This window comes from Mustela putorius, unplaced genomic scaffold (assembly GCF_011764305.1).
Source record: "Mustela putorius furo isolate JIRA1106 unplaced genomic scaffold, ASM1176430v1.1 tig00000578_pilon_pilon_pilon, whole genome shotgun sequence".
Lineage (NCBI taxonomy): Eukaryota > Metazoa > Chordata > Mammalia > Carnivora > Mustelidae > Mustela > Mustela putorius.
The window spans coordinates 203,644-224,473 of NW_025421422.1; the positions used below are offsets into that span (position 1 = coordinate 203,644).

Below are 20,830 nucleotides of genomic sequence, written 5' to 3' on the forward strand. Positions count from 1 at the left end.
ATCTCAGGATTCCAGGATTGAGCCCCGTGTTGGGCTTCTTGCTCCACAGAAAGTCTGTTTCTTTCATCTCCTTTCTGCTCTTACCCTTTATTTGTTGCTCTCCCTCTTTTTCTCTCAAATAAATAAATAAGTAAATAGTCTAAAAAAAAATAAAACTGGACCAAGGTCACACAACTGAGAAGCAGCATAGCAGGGAATTTTTAGCTAGCTATACCCATTTCAATTTGAGTAATAACTTGCTAACAAAACCAACTAGAACAATAAATACATATATAAACATAAAACCAAAAGGGAAAGAGAGGCTAAAAAAAAAAAAAATCAATTCATTGGTTCAGACGTTTTGGAATTTGGAGTCCATCCAGCTTCAGGTGCCGCTCTATCTAGGGGTTCTGATGATGTCATCAGGACCCTGTCTGTTTTCATGTCTCTATGCTGGCTTTCTGCCTTGCCTGTCTGTGTGGGGAGGGAAAGCATTGCCCCAGCAGCTCTCAGGGTACAACCTGCCAGCTTGGCATCAGCAAACAGAGAGCTTCCTCTTCCCCATGGTTCTCCGGGAACTTTTAGGATTAGGTCTCATCGGACCAGCTGGGTCACATGTACCTTTTGCATCAATGGCTGTTGGGTGCATTGCTCTGCTAGGCTGGGCCTAGAGGGACGGTGTGGTGGGGCTTAAGCCCAGTGAGAGTGAGAGAGGGGACCCCAGGGAGTGTCAGGGTAAAGTGACCAGACAGGGACATGGGAACCAGGCAGAAAAGCCACAGATGTCCACCTGGATAGGATGAAGGTGCAGCATCTGGAGCCCAGCCCTGAAGTGCGGAGGTTGCCCCAGTCCTCTTGAAAGTGCTACTTGAGGGCCTACTAGGTGCTGGGTGTCTGTGGAATCAGAGATTCTACTCCAGCATCATGCAGAGCCCTGAAGTTGTACTTGCTGTAGGAAGACAGTATTCTCAGTACCTCTAAGGAGTCCACAGCCCCCCAAATCCAAAGTGGTTTAGAACCACCTGGCAAGATGCTGGGATGTAAAGAGGAATACAGTTGACCCGACCTCGGCTCACTCAGAAATGAAATCCTCCCTAATCTCTAACTCAGTGAGCCCTCCAATCACAACCACCCCTAATAATAATCATAATTAGCATTTATTGGGCACCTGCTGTGTTCCGGACCTGTACTGTCCAATGAGAGCCACTAGTCCCATGTGCCTCCTTACATTTAAGTAAAACTCAATTAAATAAAAAATCGTGTCGCTCAGTTGCATTAGCCGAGTTTCAAGTGCACAACAGCCCCATGTGGCTAGAGATCCCAGTTTGGACAACACAGGCTTAGAGCATTTCCAGAAAGTTCCGTTGTGCCCTAGACATTATGCTAAGTGCTTTACATTCATTAACACAGTTAATCCTTAAAACATCTCAGGAGGGTAGGTCCAGTTTATTATCTCCCTTTACAGGTGGGTACATGGACGGATGGATGAAGTGAAATGACCTACCCAAGGTCACACAGCTGGTGAAGGGGGCAGAGCCAATGTCCTAACCCAGCCCTTGGATGCGACCCTGGACTGCTTTCCCTCCTAAGCTAGGCTAGAGGCCGTTTGTGTGTTTCCTGGTACACCCTGTGCATGTTTGAAGCAACCTTCTGGGAATTCTGGCTCTTCTTTCCTGCAGCTGCTCAGACCCGCAAAGAGAATCGAGGCTGCTCCAGACTCTGTGTGTGCCTTCCTCATCTACGAGGCCCATGGGTCTGTGGAAGCGAGGCGCGTTGTCAGGGGAGCCGCCTCCCGCAGCAGGCAGAGCCCCCAGGAGAATGCTGGCTGGTCTCCAGGGGGTGAGCTGGGAATGTGAGACACGCAGGCCGTTTCCTCTGGGAGTGGAGGGGCGGCGGGGGATTGACTCTGCACAGCTCTATCATCTCCCTGAGTGGTCATGTGTGGGAGTGGGGCTGGAAGGAACTTTTTACCAAGATGCCTTCAGATAGATGCCCCAGAACCGGGCATGGCAGCAGGGGCGGGGGGACCTCTTTGTCGGGGGGGGGGGTCTAAACACCTGTGCAGGGCTGTGAGAGGAGGCCTGTGTGTCGGAAACCCATCCTCAGTGTCCAGAACGTCAAGCTTCCAGGTCAGAGCAGGTTGGCGCATCCCTATACCGTGAGGGAACGATGCGTGGTGCCTATTTATAGCATCCTAGTAAACCATTAACTGGGACCAGCCTAGCAGCTGCCCAGTGAAAGAGAAAGGCTTTTGCTTTTTGCTTGCAAGGCCCACAGTCACGTTTAGGGCAGGTCAACAAGGAGGTACGGGAGGGAGGACTTTTCTAGCCCTCCGAAATCCACAAGCCGTGGCAACATCACTTACAGGAACCCCTTCCCTGGCCCCCTGCTCTCTCCCACCGCACAGATGGGGCTGCAGAAGGACTGTCCTGTGTCTTGGCTTTCGTCTTCCATCTGTGTGGATGTGGAGGGCAGGGGTGGAAGGATGTGGGTGGGAGGGTGGGGCAGGTCTGTTCTGGAAGTCCAGGAGAGGAAGCTCTGATCCATCCATCCACCAGCAGCTGCTGCACTCCTGCTGAGTGCCAGACCCCTGCAGACCCCTTGTCTGAGAAGACCCCAGCCCAGTGCAGGCCATGATGGTCTGAGGGCATGGAGGACCCCATCTGGGAGGAGGCAATTCACCCGTGTGCCACAGCATGGCACACATGCTGACATCCTGTACTAGCCCCAGAACACAGGAAGGATATTTCCTTTTTCCTTTCTTCTTTTTCTTGTTTTTTTTTTAAATAGACTTTATTTTTTTAACAGCAGATTTAGCTTCACAGTGGAAATTGAACAGAGAGTACAGAGATTTCCTATACATCTCTTTTTCTGCCCTAAAAATCCTCTGTGCTCTGCCAATTCATCCGTCCCTCCCTCTAACCCCTGGCAACCACTGATCTTTTCACCGTCTCCATAGAGTTGCTCTTTCCAGAATGTCCTGCAGCTAGAATTGTACAGCATGTAGCCTTTTTCAGATTGGCTTCTTTCATTCAGTAATAAGCATTTCAGGTTGGACGCTTTCCCTTTGTGATCATGATTCTCCTTTGGAAGCCGATGTGCAGCAGGGAGAGGGAGCCATGAGGCGCTGGGCATACCTGGGGGAGATCAGGGATGAAAGGTCATGGCAGGACAGAGGTGGAGCCGGCTGGTGCCCTAGGACTTGGACGTGGGTAGCAGTTGGCCATGACTATGACACTTGGCTGTACGGGGCTGAAGGAGCAGGTGCACTGGCCACCTGGAACTTTGGAGCAGGAGACCTTGATTCAAATCCCAACCTCTTCTTGGGCCAGATGGTCTCTGTCCCTCCTAGGTCACCTGCCTCATTGGGAAAATAGAATAACAATAGTGATACCCACATTGCATGCTTGTTGTGAATCTTTGGGTTCATGGATGTGAAACACCCACCTGGCTTGTGGGATGCACCCATTGGTGTTGAATGAATAAATGAACCTGCTGCGTGCCAGGCTCAGTGCAAGGACAGTTAGTCTTGGGTTCGAGTCCCCACTCTGCCATTCAAAAGCCATGTGCTCTTGGACAAGTATTTAACTTCACCAAGACTCAGTTTCCTTATCTGTGAAATGGAGTTCTCATACCCATCTCACCTAATTGCCCTGAGGGATAAATGAAATAATGTCCCCAAGCATGGTGCCAGGCTCAGTGAATATCTGATCAGTATCTGAAGCACTTACTCTGGGGCTGCCACCCTGTTAAATGCTTTCGATGTATTATCTTATGCCTGTGAGGCAAATAGCTGAGACCCATTTTACTGGTGGGAATGCTGAGGTTCAGAGAAGGGACACAATTCGCCCAAGATCATGTGTGCAAGAGCTGGGGTGTGAATTCTGGAAGTTTGCCTGGAGAGCCCAGTGCTCCTGGCTGACCATAAGAGCTTAGAAGAGGGAGGAATCACATCAACTTTGGGGGTATCTCAGGACCCTCCTCAGGGATCTCAGGGGGGTCCCCATGCTCCAGAACTCACTGAGGAGAAGGGGCACCTCAGTGAGTGTGTTCTGGAGGATGGGGTGGCTTCTCCAGAGCTGGAGATGGAGTAGGAGTGGGTGGGGATATCAGGTGGAGGGGCCTGCACAAAGCAAAGGCGGGGCACGGGAATGGTGAGTCACAAAGAAGGAATGGCACCTGTGACTGGTGGAGCTGGGTGCAGGAAGGGGAAGGGACAGGATTTGGCAGAAAAGGAAGGTAGGGCTACACAATGGAAAGAGTCACAGCTTGCAGCCCTGTTCCAGCCTCTCCCAGCTCACCTCCTGGGTGCCCCACCTATAACAAATTAGAAAGTAAAAAGCCGCCAGCTATTTCCATGTAGTACTTTTCCCTGCCACACTGTCCTTACATCCGTTCCTTCCTTTGAGCTCCATGGTGGCTCTGTGGGGGCAGTTGCAGGGGACCGCTTTTTTTCCCCTTTGCTTTAGAGTTTGGAAAAACCACAGACTGGAGAGTTCAGTTCTGTTTATACTTTAGATCTTGAGTTTATACTTTATACCTCCTCCAGGAAGCCTTCCCTGACTTCTTGACCTATCTCACCAGGTCCGGTTTCCTTGTTATTTGTTCTCATGGAACCACATTCTTTGGCTGCAGAGAACTGGCCCCACTTTTTGTTGTAATGTCCCCATTTGTTGGATTTGGTTAATGTCTATCTCGATGGACTGTCACCTCCAAGAGGACAGGGCTTCTATCTGCTTGTCACCTTGTACCAAACTCATAGGAGGTGCTCCATAAATGATGAGTGAATCAGGGACAGCTTTGTCTCATGTGATAGGTGCTGGGAAGGCAGGTGTTGGCAGAACGTGGGAGAGGTACATTTATCCCTGCTTGGGTATGGAGAGTCCAGGAAGGCTCCCAAGAGGAGGAGGTGATATCTGGGCTGAAGCCCGAGTTGCACTTAGTGAGTTGGAGCATGGAGGGAAAGACACCTGGCAGAAGGCATCTGTGAGCAAAGGCACAGAAGATCCCACGGCACTGCCTTGGGGGAGCTGCGTCTTAGGGTCAGCAGTCCAGGGCAGGGCTGGAGACGCTGGCCTACTAGGGCACCGGCATCTTGTCCTCAGCATCCAGAGTGCCTGCATGGGAGGCAGAGTCAGCCCTCTGTTCACTGCCCTTTCCTCCTCACCTGGCCCAAGGACTGAGAGCTATTTTTAATGCCACCCTAAAGGCCCTCCAGACATCCTAAATTAACTGGCCTTTCTGCTGTGAGTTTCTCACAGACGTGAGACTCAGGGGGCCTCCATCTCATTAGCTGCTGGGGGTTCAGCATTACTCACCTACCTGCACTGCCAGCCGCCAACCCTCTGAGACCCCAGCCAGGGTATGGTGTGCTCTGAGTCAGGACTGAGGTGGCAGCTCGGCTGGTTTGTATTTTGGCCGCAGGTGCACTACAGGCACAGTGCTGGGTGCTTTATACCAGGGGTCTCCGTGGGCCAAATCCAGCCTGGGTGTGCATCGCCCTTAAGCTAAGAACAGTTTTGACATCCTAAAAAGGGTTGTGAAAACAGGAGGTGATGGGGCATAGGCTGTATGTGGCCTGCAAATTGGTTTGACGGATTTAGCAAATAAAAATCCAGATGGCCTGCTTAGATGTGAATTTCAGAAAAACAACAAATAATCTTTTAGTATGGATAGGGTCCATGCAATATTTGGTACATCCTTAACACTAGAAGAAATTCCTTACATATTGGAAGCTTAGATGTCACTGGGCAGCCTGTATTTTTCTGGCAGTCCTACTGTAAACCTGATGTGTTTGCTCTCTGCCCCTTTACAGAATAGGTTTGCCTGCCCTGGCCTTGAACACACAGCAAATGCAATCACGTGTCAGAGGGACTTAAAGACACTGCCTGGAATCAAACTTGATAAGCATTAGCTGCTGGAGTTAGCATTGTTAGAATCATCAGAGTGGTCATCAGCATATATGAAGTACCTGCTGTTTGCCCGGCACTGTCCTAGAGGTGTACACTACTAAATAGATAAGCACATAGATATATAGTGAAAGTCAGGCCATGATAAATTCTAAACAAACGTATACAGTGGCAGAAGAGGTAACAAGTGCCATATGTGAAGCTCTCTTTTCCATAGGGTGGTGGTCCTGAGCCCCTGCCCCCATTCTGAGCGCTGTGCATGGTTCCTTCATGAAATCCACACCTAGCAGCCCTGACAGGTGGTGTGAGCATCATCTCCATTTTACAGATGAAGAAACTGAGGCCTGGGATCACCCAGCCAATGGCAGAATTGGAATTTGACCTGGGCCTGTTGACACGTGAGCTGACTTTTACTGTCTTCACTCGGGTGCCTCCCTTTCTGTGGTGCCAGCTGGGTGCCCAGTCCTGTTTCGGGCCCTCTGCTAACATGTCTCATAATCCTTAGGACAGCCCTGCTCACTGGGCTGGACTCTTCCTCTCCAGGCATAGAAGGGGTGAGCATAGCACTACCTGGAGAGGCAGGGGCAGTAGTGAGTTTATCTGGAACCTGGCAGGGTTCCAGGTGGGCAGCGTGAGGGTACCTGGATAGGGGTGGACAGGTGGCAGGAAGGAGGCAGGGGATTGGGGGGGGAGACAAAGCAGGCCTGGGAGCCCTAGGAGCCCCTCTTCCAGCTTTGGAGGTTGGCCCCATTTCCCTGCCTGACTCCCTCTAGAGAGTACTCCTCCTCTGTGCTATTTAAATATTTGCAGGTGGAAGGTGGGAGGGCGTGACTGGTTTCTGAGTGGTTGCAGGGTGGGCCCGAAGGTGGGCAGTGGCTGATGCTCAGAGGTCCCACGTGGAGGGGTGGGGTCAGGCCACTGCCCCAGAGGCCAGCTAAGTCCTGAAGAGACACATGGATGGGAAGCTGGGGTAGGTGCATAGAGCCGAAGGGCCCCTTAGCAACTGTACATTCTCCTAACTCACACTCACAAATACCCACTGGGCGCCTGGACCATGACCCGGGCTGTCCCTGTTATCTAAGACTGGCTCCTCTTCATAGAATCCCTGCTGTGTGCCCCGTGCTGTCTCCACAGGCTCATTCAAGGCTCCCATTACCCAATGAGCTGGGGGTCCAGCATCACGAGTGGTCAAGGATTCGATGCCAGGTCGGTGTCTCCACATTCTGGCTCTTAACCTCTCAACTGCCTCCTAACATCCTATCATTAGAGCTAATAAACTGGTTCCAAAAGAAGTGAGCTCCCCATCATTGGAGAAATGTGAGCAAATGTTGGAGGTCTCCTTGAATGGATGCTCGTCAGGGATGAAAGCTTCCTGACCACTTTGACCTTTGAGGTCCTCTTGCCCTGGAAAGGCCTCCACAGGACGTGGTTGGCAGTGTCCTGACACCCAGTTCAGTGCTTTTTTGGTCCCCACATTGGGTGAGACTGAGGAGCCACTTTTCATAGGTTTGTCAGCACCTTGGGGTTTCAGAGGGCCTGACCCATTTCTGGGTAGGGCTGGAGGCATTGCTGACCTGAGTTCAAGTCCTGACTGCTCCCTTTCCTGGTTTTGTAACCTTAGGGCAAATTGCATAAACTCTGAGCCTCAATTTATCTGTCTTTAAAGCGGGGCTAATGATGTTCCTGTGAAGAATAAATAAAGTATTCTATACAAAGTACTCCACACGTGGTAGATGCCCAGTAAACATACGGTCTCACTCTAAGCTGGACAATAACAGAAGTATTTTGTTCAAAATGACCTCCAGCTTCTGTGATGAGACGAAGTATTTGTTAGAATAAAGGCCCTGGGTCTGATCCTGGCTCCTCTGCATGACTTTGGGTGGGTTATCTAATAGCTCTCTGCCTCAGTTTCCCCTTCTGTGAAATGGGAATAATTCAGTAACGTACTTCATTCAGGTGGTCATGCTGGAAACAGTCCCAGGAACACAGTGAGTGCTCAAAGGAAAAAAAAAAAAATGAGCAGCAAGCTTTAGCATCATAAAACTCCTACTGCGTGCTAGCCAGGTCTGCCCTTTTGTAAATAACAGCCCATTTAATCCTCACCCCTGGACACAAGGGACTGAGCTGGAACCCAGACGCTGGTCTGTGTGACCCCAGAGTCCCACTAGCTTCAGCCACTGTGTTGCGTGAATCAGGCATGATTCCAGGGCCAGAGCTTAGAGAAATCACAGAGGCTGCTGCAGGGAGCCAGGGGGCCATGCTGCCACTGCCGCCATCCCTAGACCACCCCAAGATCCCTCACATCTGTCGGCCTCCACAGCGGACCAAGGCCAAGCGCACGCCTGGGAGCCCAAGAGACGGAAGGAGGTGGAGCTAAATTTCGGAGGCCTTCTGTGGCCATCCACCCTGTGCCCGCAGATCAGATCAGGCTCCCGTGATGGCCCCCCACCTCACAGGCCTGGACACAGCCTCTTCCTCCCCTGTAAGTCTCTCACCAATCTTCCGGTGGAGGCCCCACTCCACCGCCTTTTTAATTTCCTCTTCTGGCCTCAGGCTGTCAGCCTGTTATTAACTTCTGGGGGCCTGTTCTAGCCCACAGCTGGGAGCCCGTGAGGGTGGGGAGGCACCTCACTTCTCTGAGCCCCTCCCTAGGCTGAGTACTACCCACAGGTGCTGGCTACCCCCCTGCACCGCCCACCCCACCCCCAGATCCATCCCCAGAACGAGAGGCCTGGAGCCAGCCTTCCTTGGGCATGACCCTTGCTGAGTTTCAGAGTCCACAGTGATAAGCAGACAACCTCCTCCCCTCAGCAGTTTGGACTCGAGACAATGTGCATATACAATCTGGGTAACAATAGGAAACAGATGATTCCCCCAAACTGAGTACAGTAAGGTGCATTTAATACAAGCACTCTTGACCAAGGCAGGGTGGGGGCAGGGTTGGGGAAAGGATGCAGCACCCTGTGGTTGTAATAGTGGGAAACCTGGAACTATTAGCTTCCCTAGTGTGACCTGGGGGCAGGGAGAGGTGCCAGAGGGGACTAGCTGTGTGGGGAAGGTCCCAGAAGGGGCAAGAGCCATGACTGCTCAGTATCTTCCTAAGGATTTTGGGACAGCTCCTTGTTTTCTATCCTCCCCTCAAATCCCCTGCTGTAATCCAGCATGCACGAGAATCCCTTGGAGCCCTTGATGAACCGCCCTGAGCTGCTGACTGCATGGGTACGAGGCCGAGCATCTGTATTTGCAGCCTGCTCCCAGTCAGGGCCAAGGCTGCTGGGCCCACTGTCAGCAGCTCTGCTTGGCCACGTTGCATCTGCCCATGCCTGTCTTAACTGGTTCCACCTTTACCTCACTGGAGTGAGCGGTTTTCCAGGGCGGGACTGCCTGGTTCCATTCCCGCCGCTCTGTGTGCTCAGGGTAGGGGGACTTCTTGCCTCTGGCCGAACTGAGCTCCCCAGCATGGGGAAGTGTGTACAGCTTGTCCCTGTTGGCGGTTGTCTTGAGGTCTGGTGGCCCCTGAGCTGGAGGTCAGCATGCAGGCTTGTTTGGGAGTGTCTTTAGGATGAACACCCAGGGAAGCAAAGTGAGGCAAGCAGGAGGGACCCAAGGGAGAAGATGGGCCATGAGGCTTCCATGGAAACCCTGCAGGGCGTTCCCAGGGGGATGGGATGGCCCTTCAAAGCTGTCCCAAGCTGGGGCAAGGAGGCCAGATCTTAGAGCCCACATGTTCCAGCCACGGGGTGGGGGCCACCCCAGGAAGCAGTGAGGCCTTGGGGGAGCTCTCTGCCTTTGGCCGAAGGGATTCCCTGTCCCCTAAGGGACTAGTAGCTGAGGGTTCTCCTGCAGATCTCCAGCAGCCTCCAGTCCCGGAGGGGACTGTGGGGCACACTGTGACATGTGCCACACCATCTGGACTTGTCCGAGGAGCCAGGGAGGGACCAGAGGCCTCCCCTATCCCTGAGTCCTGTGGCCCCTGTGTCCCAAACCGAAAACGTTCTTGCTATCCCTCAAGCACACAGAAGCCCCTGCCAGTGGGTTTGCCAACAGCTGCCTTCTGAATCTTCATTTTGCTCGACCAGGCCATCCTGGGACACAGAGAGGCAGAAGCCCCCCAGACTCCACCCTGGCTTGTGCTGAGATGTGGAATAAATCCATCAGTGTTTTTACCCGCCATATGCAGTGGTTAGGAGTTCCCTGGGCCTTCTGGAGACAGGGAGAGGGATAGGAAGGGATTGTGTCTTCTCTCCTGTAACTGAGGCCAGCAACTCCAGTGAGAGCATCTGACCCCTATTTCTGGGGCAGAGTGTGGTGGGTAGAGGCTCCCTTGGAGTCAGAGTGACCAGCATATGAACCTCAGCAGGGTGACCTTGGAGTTTTCTGATGACCTTGGCTAGGTAGTCACCAATACCTCTAATTTCACCATTTCCTTGTCTGTTAAGTGGGTAGGAACTATGTCGTGCGGATTACATGGGGCTTGTCATGCATCTCAGGTCAGGCTGCTGCAGCAGAAGACCACAGATGGAGTGGTCTAAGCAGACATTTATTTCTTGCAATTTAGAGGCTGAGAAGTCCTGACAAGGTCAGGGTGCTCGCTGATTTGATTCCAGGTGAGGGCTCTCTTCCTGGCTTGTAGACCACTACCTTTTCACTCTTGACTGCTCTGATTTCTTCCTCTTCTTTTTTTTTTTTTTTTTTAAATATTTTATTGACTTGTTTGACAGGCAGAGATCACAAGTAAGCACAGAGGCAGGCAGAGAGAGAGGGAGAAGCAGGCTTCCCGCTGAGCAGAGAGCCCGATGCGGGGCTCAATCCCAGGACCCTGGGATCATGACCTGGGCCGAAAGCAGAGGCTTTAACCCACTGAGCCACCCAGGTGCCCCCCCCCTTTTAAAAGATTTTATTTATTTATTTGTCAGAGGGAGAGAGAGAGAGCACACCATGCCCGAGCACAGGCAGACAGAGTAGCAGGCAGAAGGAGAAGCAGGCTCCCTGCCGAGCAAGGAGCCTGATGTGGGACTTGATCCCAGGACACTGGGATCATGACCTGAGCCGAAGACTGCGGCTTAACCAACTGAGCCACCCAGGCATCCCTCTTCCTCTTCTTTTAAGGACACTAGTCCCATGCTGAGGCATCACTTTCATGACCTCATGTCACCCTAATTGCACCCCAGAGGCACCTCCTCCAAATACCATTACATAGGACTGAGGGGTAGGGCTCCCTCATGTGACTTGTGTGGACACAAGCATCTGGCCCATAACAGGATGTCTGCTTAGCATAATGCTGTGCACATAGTAAGTGAGAATAGTATTAATTACTATTTTCAGAGACAAGCCATTGGCTGAAGCTTCTAGAGCAGCATCAAGAGCCCGGGTTTAGATTCTGCTTCTGCCTGAATTCACTGTGTTCACTGTGTGACCGTGGGCCAGTTGCTTAGCCTCTCTGATCTTCATTCTCATAAAAATAGAACCAAGGGCTTTGCAGAGGGTACAGTGAGTTGATAATACGATAAGCCTAGAATTCATTCCCTCGTTCAATCCTTCATTCTCTGGCAGAGAAGTGCTCAGAGGGATGAAGGTGAGGAATGTGATGGCGAGGATGCTGCTGGCAGCTTTGGCATTCTCTCCTGGCTCCCGTCACAAGGTACCACATCCCGGGGGTGGGGGAAGCTTAGACAACAGAAATTTGATTTCTCACAATTCTGGAGGCTGGAAGTCTAAGATCATAGTATCAAGCGGGTTTGGCTCCTTCCAAGGTCCTCAAGGGAGGGCCCTAGGGGAGTCTTCATGTGGTCTTCCCTCTGGAGTGGGCTGTGTTCACATTTCCTCTTACAAGGACACCAGTGGTACTGATGATGACCCACCTTAATGACCTCATTTTAACATAATTACCTCTATAAAGATCTTGTCCTCAAATAGGTCAATCACATGCTAAGGTACTAGGGTTTATGATTTCAGCATATGAGCAGAGGGCAGGGACACAGTTCAGCCCATAGCAGTGGAGGAGGTGATAGCCTGCAGGATCTGAAACGTGGGTAGAAGAGGTGTGACACAGAAGTGGTGCAGGTCTTTGAGACCAGAGGGTAAAGTGAGGCCCCAAGGGACAGTGCCAGCCTGAGGACGCCTCCTAGTTGGTATCCCTGCCAGAACATAAAGCTGAGGTATTTTCCATCCTGGCTTCCTTGTGTGGATGGAGCAGATGGTGCCTGGCAGTCTCTGTGTTTGCCACGAGGGGAGGACACAGATAGGTGCAGGGTGCCTGTGTCAGAGTGGTTCCAGCAGGCGACAGGCAGGTGGCCACCACCGAGAAGCAGGGGGACCTTGGTAGGAGGACTGCAAGCTGCCTAAGAGAGGGCTAGACCCTGGAAAGAGCTGAGGCTAGCCCCGTGCATGGTATGTTAGCTGTGTTAGTGCTCACCCCAGAGCTGTCCCCACTTAGGTCCCCAAGGCAGTCAGCCTGGGCCAGCCTGGTGCCCCCAGGCATTCTCATGTGGGATCTGTGATTTGGGAAGACACACTCCCATACATTCCTCCTTTATCTTACACTCTTCTGCATGACCCTGCGTACCCTAGAGGGCTGTGGGTTTCCTACATGTTGGGCAGGTCTCTGGCCCCAGCTGTGTGGCCTGCCACTGAACTGAATTCCGATTCTAGCGACCTGGAGTCAGATCCCACAGGTTTGGGGCCCAGTCCTCCAAGCCTGCCCCCCACTTCAGAAACAAGTCCTAGATTGTCTCCAAACCCCACACTTTTGGAATTTTTATGGAGGCTTCATGACATAGACATGATCAATAGTTAATTCAGTCTCCATCCCTTCCCCTCCCCCCATTCCTGGAGAATGAGGGATGGGGCTGAAGGTTCCAAGCTTCTCACCATGGCTTGGTCCTTTTGGTGACCAGTCCCCTTCGTGACATGATCCAGGAGCCCACTAGGCATCACCTCATTAGAATAAAAGACATTCCTATCATGGAGGAAATTCCAAGGGATTTAGGACTTCAGTGTCAGGAACTGGGGTCAAAGGTCAAATGTCAGACCAGAAGATGCTCCTAGTGCTATTATCACTTAGGAAATTACCAGGGCTTTATAAGGCCTGTGCCAGAAACAGGAGACCAAGACCAATAGAAAACACGTTTTTTATTATTTCACTGTCAGCAAACTCTTGGCCAAAGGACAGAACTGGCCCTCCACTTGTTTTTGTAAATAAAGTTTTATTGGAACACAGCCACACTCATTCATTTACATGTGGCTGCTCTCATGGCACAAGGATGAAGTTGAATCATTGAGACAGAGACCAGATGACCAGCAAGGCCACAAATGCTTACACTGTAAATCTCTACAGAAGAAGTTTGCAGACCCCGGCCCTTGGGCCTTGAGGTCCGTAGTTCTGGGTGCCGTGTCTTCCCCCAAAACTTCCCTCTTGTGCCAACTTGAGGAAGTGTCTTAGTCCATTTGGCCTGCTATAACAAAAATACCATATAGTGGGTGGCTTAAACAATGAACACTTATTTCTCATGGTTCTGGACATGGGGAAGTCCAATATCAAGGTGCCGGTAGTTCAGTGTCTGCTGAGAACCTGCTTCCCGGTTCATAGATGGCTGTCTTTTCTGTGTCTTCACATGGCAGAAGAGGGAAGGGGGCTCTCTGGGGACTCTTTCATATGGTACTGCTTCTGTTCTTGACCTCATCACCTCCCACAGCCCCTCCGCCCCATACCGTCACACTGGGGATTAGGGTTTCAACATAGGAATTCTGGGGGGAATATAATAATTTAGTCTACGGCAAGGAGCGTCCTCCTCCCCAGAGTCTATGTTTCTTCCTCTGTAAATGGGGAGACATTCACCCTGAATTGTCAGGATGATCCAATGAGGGAAGGCAGGCAGGAGAGCACTTTACAAACTGCGACACTCTTGGAACTTACTAGCTCTTTTTCTCTGCATTCCACTTGCTTATAACGCCCCCCACTTCCTCATCTTCAAGGCAAAGCCCCTTCTTTCCACACTGCTTGCAGCCCCGCAGGCTGCCTTTGGTGGCATTTTCCTCTTCAAGATTGATTTTCATTCTTTTTAACCTGGTTTTACCTGCATTCATGTGTTGGATGAGCAGAGGAGTAGGGTGCAAGGACCAGAAGTGACTTGTTCAAGCAGCAGGCTGTCTGCATGATCGTTATTAAATTGCCACTGTTTATGGAGCACGTACCCTCTATCAGGAGCTATGCTGAGTGCTCTTTCTCACCTCATGTAAACATCACTGTGGGAGGTCCACATTCCTCCCACAGATACTGCATGCCTACTATGTGCCAGGCATTCTCCAGGTCTCGAGAATAGGGTAGTGATTGACATATGTGGAATTCCTGACCTTGTAGATGGTAGAAGCCCATGAGATTGGAGATGCCCAGGACAAAATAAGCACCACGTGTAGTGGGTTAGAGGCGAGAAGCGCTCTGGAGAGAAATAAGCAGAAAACGAGTACGTTGAGTATTGGGTGCGGGGAGGCGGGCAGTTTTAAGTAGCACAATCAGGGGAGGTGGCATTTAAGCACAGAGTTGAACTGGGTTGATCTCTGGGGAGAGAGCATTCCAGCAAAGCAAACAGCATGTGCGGAGGGCCACGGAAATGGGCCTGCGCCCACATTGCTGAGCAGACCACAGGGAGAAGCGGTATGTGGACTGAGTGATGGGGACAGCTGGGGGAGGAGGTCAGAAGGTTGGTGTTGGGTTGAAGTTATGCAGATCCTTGTGGCCCATGGTGAGGACTGAGGCTGTCATTCTCAGTGAGATGAGAGCCCTGAAGGGTTCAAAATATTCACTTATTTACACCATGTTAACACATAATATCCACACTTCTAAAAATTGTGGTAAAATACACAGAACATAAAATTTGCCTTCATCATCCTTTTTAAGTTCAGTGGTGTTAAGTAATTCACATTGTCGGGTAGTCAGTCTCTCTCCATCATACAAAACTACAACTCTGTACCCATTAAACAGTAATTGCATTAAGCCAGAATTCCCCGTGCCCTCCTCCTCCCAGCCCTGGCAAGTGCCGTACTTCTTCCTGTCTCCATGCACTTGACTACTCCAGGGGCTTCCCATGAGACCAAGTCTCTTTGTGGTTGGCTTGTTTCTTAGCATGATGTGTTCAAGTTCATCCATGCTGGAGTAGGTGTCTGAATGCCCTTCCTTTGTAAGGCTGAATTTCATTCCCTTGAACGTGTCTGCTCCATCTTGTTTATCCATTGGCCAGCGATGGCCATTCGGGTTCCTTCTACCTTTGGCCCTTGTACTTAATGCTGCCGTGAACATGGGTGTGCAAATCTCTCTCCCATACTCTGCTTCCAATTCTTTGGGGTGCCTACCCAGAAGTAGAATTGCTGGATCCTACAGTGATGTTCTGTTTAGTTTTTTCAGCAACTGCCCTACTATTTTCCTTAGGAAATACCTGATTTTATGTCCTGGTAGCAATGCCCAAGGGTCCCCATTTCTCCACATTACCACCCATGGTTATTCTCTGTTTTTGGATAGTAGCCCTCTTCATGGGTGTGAGGTGGTATCCCATGGTGGTTTTGATTTGCACGTCCCTGATGATGAGAGAAGTTGGGCACCTTCTTGTGCACTGGTTGGCCATCCGTAGGTCTTCTCTGGAAGACATGTCTCTTAAGGTCCTTTGCCCATTATGGAATCAGGTTGTTTTTTGTTGTTGGGCTGTTTGGAATTCATCATCAATCTAGACATTGGCTCCTTATCAGATACACGATTTGCAAATATTTTCTCCCACTGCATGGCTTGCCTTTTTCACTCTATAGTGTCCTTTGATGTACAGATGTTTTTTACTTCGATGTAATTCAGTTTTTTTCACGTTACTTCTGCTGCCTTTCCTTTTGGTGTCACAGCCAAGAAATCATTGCCAAACCCAGTGTCATGAGTTTCTCTGCTATGTTCCTTTGAGGAGCCCCATGGTTTTCACTCTTCTGTTTAGGTCTTTAACCCATTTTGAGTTGATTCTTGTGTGTGAAATAGGTGAAGGTCTCACTTCATTCTTCTGCATGTAGAGATCCAGTTTTCCTAAAAGCATTTTGTGGGAAGTACTGTCCTTTCCCCCCATTGAATGGTCTGGGCACCCATGCAAAATCATTTCACATATACTGATAGACATGAGGGTTTGTTTCTGGGTTCTCTATTCTTTTCCACTTATTTTTATCTCAGTCCATATCTCACTGTTTTGATTACCATAATTTTCTAAAGGTTTGAAGTCAGGAAGTGTGAGACCTCTAACTTGGTTCTTCCTTTTCAAGATGCTTTGCCTATTCACGGTCCCTTGAGATTCCATACACATTTTAAGGATAGATATTTTTTTTTCTGAAAAAAAGCCAGAAACAACAATAAGGGCAACAAAATGCCATCGGGATTTTGATGGGGATTACATGACACCTGCAGATGGCTTTGGATTTTATTGACAACGATATTCAGTCTTTTGATCTCTGAACAGGTGGGATGCCTTTCCATTTCTTTGCCTCCTAACAGAGTTCTCTCAGCAGATCTATTAGAGCTCTCAACACCCAGGTCTTTCCGCTCCTTGGTTAAGTTTATTCTTAAGTATTTTATTCTTTTTGGGGTGCCCGGGTGGCTCAGTGGGTTAAGCCTCTGCCTTTGGCTCAGGTTATGATCTCAGGGTCCTGGGGTCCAGCCCCACGTCAAGCTCTCTGCTTAGCAGGGAGCCTGCTTCCCCCTCTCTCTCTGTCTGCCTCTCTGCCTACTTGTGATCTCTGTATGTCAAGTAAATAAATAAAATCTTTTTTTAAAAAGTATTTTGTTCTTTTTGATGCTCTTGTAAATGGAATGTTGATACTCTTCTTTGGATTGTTCCTTGTCAATGTTTAGAACTACGGCTCATTTTCACATGTTGATTTAGTATCCCACAACTTTGCTAAATGTATTTATGATGGCCAACCATTTCCTTGTGGAATCTTCGGGGTTTTCTGTGCATAAGATTGTGCCATCCATCAACTGAGATCATTTTACTTCTTTCTTTTGGATTTACATACCTTTGATTGCTTTTTCTTGCCCTAATTCATCTGGCTGGAACTTCCACTGCTATGTGAAATAAAAGAGACAGGAACAGGCAGCTTTTTCTTTCTTGTTCTTGGCTTTGCAGGAAAAGCTTTTGGCTTCCACCATTGCAGTGAATGGTAGCTCTATTAAGTTGAGGCAGTTTCTTGCTATTCTTAGTTTAGTGAGCATTTTCTGAAGAAAGGGTGTTGGATCGCGTCAGATTCTTTTTCTGCATCAACCGAGATGCTGTTTTGTTTTGTTTTTTTCTCTTCATTTTGTTAATGTGGTATATTACCTTGGTTGGAATAGCTTGGAACCATCCCTGCATTTTAGCAGTAAATCCTAACTTGGTCGCTGTGTGCTATCTTTTCCAGATATTGCCAAATTCTGTTTGCTAGTGTTTTGATGTAGATTTTGACATCAGCATTCATGAGTGATGTTTGTCTGTAGTTTACGGGTAGTATCTTGCCTGGCTTTGATTTCATATAACAAAAGTATCCCCTCTTCTTCAGTGTTTTTTGTTTGTGTGTTTGTTGTTTTTGGAAGAATTTGAGGAGGATTGGTGTTAATTCTGATGTTAGTTATTTGAGTCTTCTTTTTTTCTTAGTCAGTCTGGCTTAAAGTTTTGTCAATACAGCTGATATTTTTGAAGAACCCACTCTTGATTTTGTTAAAATTTCCCATCGTATTTATTTTCTATTTTGTTATCTCTGCTTCTTCTAGCCTTGGGTTTAGTTTGTTCTTTTTTTATAGTTTCTCATGGTATAACAATAGATTCTTGATTTCAGCTCTTTCCTGGTCTTTTAACATAAGCATTCCTGGCTATAAATTTACCTCCTATTAGTGCTTTCTTTACATTTCATGGATTTGGTTATGTTACATGTTCATTTCCATTTGTCTCAAGGTATTTGCAAATTTCTCCTGTGAATTCTTTGACCCATTGGTTGTTTAAGAGTGTGTGGCTTAATTTCCACTCACAGGGCTGGTCTCTAGTTTCATGCCATTGTGATCAGAAAAGATACCTGGTATGATTTCAGTCTTTGAAGATTTGTTAAGACTTGTTTTGTGCCCTAGTCTGTGACATGCTCTATCCTGTATGAGCACTTGAGAAAAATGTGTTTTCTATTCTTGTTTGGTGGAGGGTAATGTATGTCTCTTAGGTCCAGTTAGTCTATAAAGTTGTTGAGGTTCTCCATTTCCTTATTGATCTTCTGTCCGGTTGTTCTGTTGACTTACCTTTTAACAAGATCCTTCTGGTCATGTTAAGATGAGTCTCTCAGGAGGTGGAGGCAGGGAGACAAGCGAGAGGGTGCAGTGTCAATCCAGGAGAGACGTGACTTGGAGCAAGGCCACTTGGATCAGAGAGGTCCTGATGGAGAGGATGAGAAACGGTCAGGCTCTGGGTTGGCAGAGCCAACAGATTTTACTGACTCTGGGAGTTGGTCCTAGGTAAAGGAATTTGCCTAAGGTCCTACAGCTAGTAAGTGTTTGGGCTGGGATTTGAACACAGGCCTGTCTGGCCACCAGTTCAAGTTCTTAGCTTTTAAAGAAACACTGTGTTTTCCGAAAGCACTCCTGTCCCAGCTGCCTGGAGCCCCCATTCTACTCCCAAGGGACACCCAGGTCTGGGTGCTTGGCAAGCCCCACCTGGCAGGTTCCACAACCTACTGGGTGGTAGGCCAGCATCACTGTACCCTGTTTTAGGGGAGCAAAGGAACAAAGGAGGCAGGTAGTGGGGGGCGGGAGGGGTGGCTAAATGCTCTGAGATTGTGTGGGCTTAATGGACTGTTGCAAAGGAACTCAGCCCCTAGAGTCAGACAAACCTGGGTCTAACTAACCCTTGACTCTCCTCCTCATCAGCTTTGTGACCCCGGGCAGATGACACCACCCCTCTGTGCCTCTCTGTGCTCCCTTGACAAACAGGGATGTTAATGCTGCTGCTCTCTATTTACCCACAAATATGGTGACAGGAAAGCATATTTTCCAATTAAAATATTCTCCCAACGCAAAAGCCAGTCATGATCTTTCAAGCCATTTGTTCCTCAAACTGAATTTTATTGAGCACCTAAGATGTCCCCAAGCCATAACTATCCAGCAGTGTGCTCTCCCCTCATGAGGTCCGCAGGTGGGTGGGGAGGATGAAATCCATATAAATCTGATGGGGCTTAGCAAAGCAGCCACTGTGGGGGCCTTGAAAGCCAGGGAATTTATTCTCCTCAGCAGGCACTATTTTAGCAGGGATCAGAATAACTGTAAAAAGAGGGTTCAGAGAGGGGAGACGCATGTGCAGCTCTAACATTTACCACAGGCCCCTCTGTGCCGGGTTTGGTGCTCAGCACACGGTGAACATGACCTTGTTCTGTCTTCCCACAGCCCCTGGAGGCAGGTGCTATTCCTCTACGCCCTTTACCCGATGGGAATACTAAGGTTCAAAGAGGTGATGTGACTGGCCTGAGGAAGCACAGCTAGAAGCTGAAGGGGCCAGGGTATAGCTGCTGGTGCTAAGGTCGAAGAAACCAGTATAAGTCAAAAGTTCAGTTGTTGCTTCCTAGCCATGTAACCTTGAGTCAGCCTGTTTGCCTGTGAATAGGACCAGTTCCACGGGTTTGGCTGGACAGTTTTCAGACTTAGGAATACAGCTGGCAAAGCTCAGCTTGGGGGCGCTGAGCTCCAAGGTCAGCAGCTGTTCACAGGGAGGGTGCTAACTTGGACGCGTGGGGCAGGGACCCACAGAGTGGGACCTGGGATGCTCTGTGTTCTGCCTGCCCCTCTAGGAGGCAGGCAGAAGGAGGAGAGAGAGGGACATGTAGGGCCTGAGATTGCTCTCTGACGGGGGCATGGCTGAGCAGGCCCGGCTGAGGCCGAGGCAGAGTAGGCCACAGGCCAGCCAGGAAGCCCACAGAAGGGGTCAGATTCAGAACTGTTCCCATCACCTCTGCATCACAGCGCGGTGATGTGGAGCTGGGACCGGCATTGGAGGTTATCTCTCCCAATCTCCTCAACCTCAAGGTGGGGAAACTGAGGCCCTAGAGAGGAGAAATGTTTTGCTCAAGTCCCGTAGTGGCTCTGGGCAGAGTGGGAACCAGGATCCAGCAAAGCAGAAGGGTGTTCAAGTCACCAGAGTGTCCCCTCTGTGAGCAGAGGCATAGTTGCCCTTTCAGCACTGGGTCCCCCATACCTGGTATATCAGTGGTGCTCAGAAAATATTTGTTGAGCATGTGAGGATGGTAGGAAGAGCACAGATCTGGGGATTCAGACTCAGCCTGGAATTCTGTCTCTGCTCTGGGCCAGCTCTACTTCTCTAGGCAGATCATTTCCCCTCGATGAGCCTCGGTTTCCCAAAACAATATCACAAACCCAGCTGGTAGATGCCTGAACAGGGATTTAAACCTGGGTTTGCCAGATTCCAGGGCTGAGTTGTCACTCTGCCTGATTCTTTTTCTTTTTCTTTTTTTTTTTTTTAAAGATTTTATTTATTTATTTGACACAGAGAGATCACAAGTAGGCAGAGAGAGAGGAGGAAGCAGGCTCCCCGCTGAGCAGAGAGCCCGATGCGGGACCCGATCCCAGAACCCTGAGATCATGACCTGAGCTGAAGGCAGCGGCTTAACCCACTGAGCCACCCAGGCGCCCCGACTCTTTTACATACTTTTGTTTTTCCTTCCAAAAATATTTATTGAGCACCTGCTATACACCAGGCACTATTCTAGTCTCCGTGGATATAACAGGCAGAGGAGGCGCTGCCCCCAGGGAATTCATGTCCTAGAGCAGGGAGATAGTAAGTAAATAACATGGGACAGGAATAGGATAAGTACCCAGAAGGAGCTATATATAACAAGGTGTGGATGGAGTCTTGGAGGGGGAGGAGGGCGGTCTCAGCTAATGGGGCCCAGGAAGGAGA

The 20,830-nt window shown here is 49.6% G+C and overlaps 1 protein-coding gene across 7 annotated transcripts in view; it reads left to right on the top strand.

Moving 5' to 3' along the window:
• SGSM1 (small G protein signaling modulator 1) overlaps positions 1-20,830 on the top strand; it is an 89,516-nt gene that overhangs the window by 9,549 nt on the left and 59,137 nt on the right. The window contains exon 1 of one of the 7 annotated variants that reach the window (XM_013063530.2): positions 6,217-6,286. The exons of the other annotated variants lie outside the window; for them this stretch is intronic. The gene's annotated coding sequence lies outside the window, so the exon portion shown is untranslated. Of the gene's footprint in view, positions 1-6,216; positions 6,287-20,830 lie in introns of those variants that run through there. 7 annotated transcript variants of the gene reach the window in all.